The following is a 5,348-nucleotide window of genomic DNA, read 5'->3' on the forward strand; positions in this document are numbered from 1 at the left end:
AGCACACTGAAGAAAAGAAAAAGTAAAATAATTATATATTTACTTTGATGCACATTTGGAAATATTAGCACATAAATCGCACAACTTCACTTGTTAGGGTAAGGCTAAAGTAAGTATTCAAGTTAGAATGCAGGCCAATTTAGAGAAAAATGTTGAACACTAGTACACAGAGGCAAGCATCCTGAGCATGAAGCACAAATGTGGGAAATTGGAGACCGTCAACAGACATTTATAGAATGACAAGCCTGCCCCAGGTGCTGTCGCAGGAAATGGACCTTGGTGGTGAGAGGAAACCATGCCTCTCCCTTTAAGTGACTTATGTTCTGGTGGGGAGCCACAGGCGTTAAATACCTAAGCAGATAAGTTGGTGGCAGGTCCTGGGGAGGGTACAAAAGGAGGTGACAGGCTGGGCAGAAAGTGGCTAGGAGAAGGGCATCAGCTCAGGGCATGGGGGGGCCTCGCTGATGAAGGGATGCTTCCCTAGGAACTTATGTAATGAGGATGAAATGGCCACGTGACGAACTGGAGCAAGAGCTTTCCAGGAGGATGAAGAGCAAGTGCCAAGGCCCTGGAGGCAGAGGTGCTTTGCGTGATTATGCAGAGAAAGGAAGCCAGAGGGAGGGATGTGAGGAGGAAAAAGGCCTGCGGTGGAGAAGATGGTTAGAAGGATAGAAGGAGACAAGGTCACACAGGTTAGTGACACTGAACTTTTTATTGTACTTAACTTCATTTGACTTAAGTTTAAATAGTGCCATGTGGCTTCTGGCTGCCCTGTTGGACAGTGCAGAGCTAGACGGTACACAGAGAGTGCCGAGGACTTCAGGAAGTGTTTCAGGTCTCACGAGCCGAGCTGTTTCAAGGTCTGCATTCTGTCTGCTAATGTGGTTACATAACATCCCACACGTGTCTGACAGTGTGGACCAGCAGCCAGGGCGCTCACCTGTCACTCCCTCTCCTTAGGCCTCAGGGAAGAGAGTTCCAGAAAGGAATGGAAACCTCAGGGGGGATGGGGGAGGCTGCATGGAGAGACCATCTTAGTAAAGGGCTGTGGGGACCCTGACCATGTAAGGATGCTTTGGGGGAATGTTTGCTGCTGCTACCAAGAAATGCCAGAAAATCCCACCAAGGACAGCTCTGCTTTGTGGGCTCAGACTTGGCACTCCCTTGTTATAAGCCCACTCCCCCTGGGACAGGTTCACCAAGTACTCCCTCCCCAGGCCTCTGGAGGTGATGTGAGGAGCCCTCTGAGGGTCAGAGAGGAAATGCTGTGGCCAGGCTCACACAGCACTAAGCAGTGAGCACTGAGACAGGACCCACGGTTGGGTCTGTGGGCAAACCCAGTGCCACTGTCTCTCTCACCAGATCCATCTAGGTTCCTCCCACTGTCCGTGTGCAAGATCACGGAAAACACTCAGCACTGAGAAGCATTCAAAAGCATTCCTTTTTATTTCATTTTACTTTGCAAAGGAGTAAGGTCCTCTAAATGCAGCTTTATACTGTCCTTTCTTCTTCCTGGATCCTGTCTGCCTGGCTCCCAGGTAAACCTCCTGCCTCCAGCACAAGTGCCCCTGAGGTCCCATGCTCCACCAAGGACTCTGAGGGGTTGGTGGCCTCTGAACATTCAATCCAGACACAGGTGTGATTGATAACTTATGACAAATTAGTCTCAGCTACAAGCAATACCCCCTGCTCCCCAGGCCCGCTGAGAGAGGAGCAGTGTCGCCCATTGAATCCTTCCTCGCCTCAGTTTCTCCATGTGAAATGAGAGGACTAAAATGTCCCTTGGTTGGGTTTGGGCTCAAACCTGATCCCACCCTTCCAGGTGTAGCCCTTGGGCCAGTCACTGCCCCTGTCTGGGCCTCAACCCCTCAGCTCTGACAGCCTCCATCAGGTCTATACTCAGGCTGTCTCTTATACACATCTAGATGTGTATAAGAGACAGCTATTCACTCAGGTGCCCCAGTACCACTGCTCCCAATTATGTGTTTGAAATCTCAGAATCTTGGAACTCCAGCTCTGTAAACCCACAGTGTGAGATCAGGGAGGAGAGGCTGGGGAGCCGTGGTCATGCCGTGAGTTGGCAACATGGGTGGGCATGAGGAACAGCAGTGGAAGAGCCGGCTGGGGTATAGCAATGCTTCCAAAAAAGTGTGTCCACTTGAGATGAGCATGATGACCTTTATTTGGTAGCACACTGAAGAAAAGAAAAAGTAAAATAATTATATATTTACTTTGATGCACATTTGGAAATATTAGCACATAAATCGCACAACTTCACTTGTTAGGGTAAGGCTAAAGTAAGTATTCAAGTTAGAATGCAGGCCAATTTAGAGAAAAATGTTGAACACTAGTACACAGAGGCAAGCATCCTGAGCATGAAGCACAAATGTGGGAAATTGGAGACCGTCAACAGACATTTATAGAATGACAAGCCTGCCCCAGGTGCTGTCGCAGGAAATGGACCTTGGTGGTGAGAGGAAACCATGCCTCTCCCTTTAAGTGACTTATGTTCTGGTGGGGAGCCACAGGCGTTAAATACCTAAGCAGATAAGTTGGTGGCAGGTCCTGGGGAGGGTACAAAAGGAGGTGACAGGCTGGGCAGAAAGTGGCTAGGAGAAGGGCATCAGCTCAGGGCATGGGGGGGCCTCGCTGATGAAGGGATGCTTCCCTAGGAACTTATGTAATGAGGATGAAATGGCCACGTGACGAACTGGAGCAAGAGCTTTCCAGGAGGATGAAGAGCAAGTGCCAAGGCCCTGGAGGCAGAGGTGCTTTGCGTGATTATGCAGAGAAAGGAAGCCAGAGGGAGGGATGTGAGGAGGAAAAAGGCCTGCGGTGGAGAAGATGGTTAGAAGGATAGAAGGAGACAAGGTCACACAGGTTAGTGACACTGAACTTTTTATTGTACTTAACTTCATTTGACTTAAGTTTAAATAGTGCCATGTGGCTTCTGGCTGCCCTGTTGGACAGTGCAGAGCTAGACGGTACACAGAGAGTGCCGAGGACTTCAGGAAGTGTTTCAGGTCTCACGAGCCGAGCTGTTTCAAGGTCTGCATTCTGTCTGCTAATGTGGTTACATAACATCCCACACGTGTCTGACAGTGTGGACCAGCAGCCAGGGCGCTCACCTGTCACTCCCTCTCCTTAGGCCTCAGGGAAGAGAGTTCCAGAAAGGAATGGAAACCTCAGGGGGGATGGGGGAGGCTGCATGGAGAGACCATCTTAGTAAAGGGCTGTGGGGACCCTGACCATGTAAGGATGCTTTGGGGGAATGTTTGCTGCTGCTACCAAGAAATGCCAGAAAATCCCACCAAGGACAGCTCTGCTTTGTGGGCTCAGACTTGGCACTCCCTTGTTATAAGCCCACTCCCCCTGGGACAGGTTCACCAAGTACTCCCTCCCCAGGCCTCTGGAGGTGATGTGAGGAGCCCTCTGAGGGTCAGAGAGGAAATGCTGTGGCCAGGCTCACACAGCACTAAGCAGTGAGCACTGAGACAGGACCCACGGTTGGGTCTGTGGGCAAACCCAGTGCCACTGTCTCTCTCACCAGATCCATCTAGGTTCCTCCCACTGTCCGTGTGCAAGATCACGGAAAACACTCAGCACTGAGAAGCATTCAAAAGCATTCCTTTTTATTTCATTTTACTTTGCAAAGGAGTAAGGTCCTCTAAATGCAGCTTTATACTGTCCTTTCTTCTTCCTGGATCCTGTCTGCCTGGCTCCCAGGTAAACCTCCTGCCTCCAGCACAAGTGCCCCTGAGGTCCCATGCTCCACCAAGGACTCTGAGGGGTTGGTGGCCTCTGAACATTCAATCCAGACACAGGTGTGATTGATAACTTATGACAAATTAGTCTCAGCTACAAGCAATACCCCCTGCTCCCCAGGCCCGCTGAGAGAGGAGCAGTGTCGCCCATTGAATCCTTCCTCGCCTCAGTTTCTCCATGTGAAATGAGAGGACTAAAATGTCCCTTGGTTGGGTTTGGGCTCAAACCTGATCCCACCCTTCCAGGTGTAGCCCTTGGGCCAGTCACTGCCCCCGCACCAACCCCCATCCCTAAGGCCCCTCTACAGGTCCTGAGCAGCAAGTGGGAAGACGAAAACAGCACAAGCACAAGCAAAGTCACCTGCAAAGAGCCGTGTGGAAGTGAGTGGTCCTTCTCCCAGAATCTGGTTTTATTTATTTTTTTGATTTTTGTTTTGAGACAGGGTCTCACTCTTTCATCCAGGCTGGAGTGCAGTGGCACAATCACAGCCCCCTGCAGCCTCTACCTCCCAGGCTCAAACGATCCTCCTACCTCAGCCTCCTGAGTAGTGGGAACTACAGGCCTACACCACCAAACCTGGCTAATTTTTTTCTTTTTTGTAGAGGCAAGGTTTCACCATGTTGTCCAGGCTGGTCTCGAACTCCTGGGCTCAGCCACCTGCCTCAGCCTCCCAATATGCTGGGATTACAGGCACAAGCCACCACATAATCTAGTTTTGTTTGACTCACACTGTTTCTCCAGCCGCCATGATATTTTTGTAGCACAGTTTAGTGGTTCAAGACTGTGAACCACTGGGGCAGCCAGATGGCTGCACTGAACCACAGCTTGCTAATTACTGGCACTGGGGTTTCGGTAGCTGCACCCCGTGTGTTCCTCACTTTCCTTCCCTGTAAAATAAGTCAGTTATGGAACCATCTCTGGGCATGGTGAGGATTCAGTGAGTTAATACACATGAAGGGCTGCAAACTTTACTTGGAAACAATAATCCCTGCCACTAGAGGAGGGCCACATTGTGACCCTTGGAGTGGATGTGGGGAGAGTGTGGGGGTAGTGACCAGAGAGGCATGCAAGGTGCTGGGAACACGCTGTTTCCTGATCTGGGTGCTAGTCTCACAGGTGTACTCCACTTGTGAAAATTCATCAAGTTGTGTGCTGAATGTTCTCACTTATACATAAGAGCTAAACATTTGGCCACATGCAGGTAGAGAGTGGAAAGACAGATAACAGAGACTGGGAAGGGTGAGTAGGGGTAGGGGAAAGGGGAGGATGAAAAGAAGTGGGCTAAAGAGTACAAACATACAGTAAGATAGAAGGAATAAATTCAATGTTTAATAGCACAGTAGAGTGAATACACTTAACAAAAATCTGTTATACTCAGGTAACGGACACCCTAAATATCCTGACTTAATCACTACATAGTATATACATGTAACAAAATTTCTCATGTACCCTATAAATTTGTAAAAATAAAAACAACAAAAGAGATCGAGACCATCCTGGCTAACATGGTGAAACCCCATGTCCACTAAAAATACAAAAAAATTAGCCAGGCTTGGTGGCGGGCACCTGTAGTCCCAGCTATT

This window comes from Mandrillus leucophaeus, unplaced genomic scaffold (assembly GCF_000951045.1).
Source record: "Mandrillus leucophaeus isolate KB7577 unplaced genomic scaffold, Mleu.le_1.0 Scaffold265, whole genome shotgun sequence".
NCBI classification, from domain to species: Eukaryota; Metazoa; Chordata; class Mammalia; order Primates; family Cercopithecidae; genus Mandrillus; species Mandrillus leucophaeus.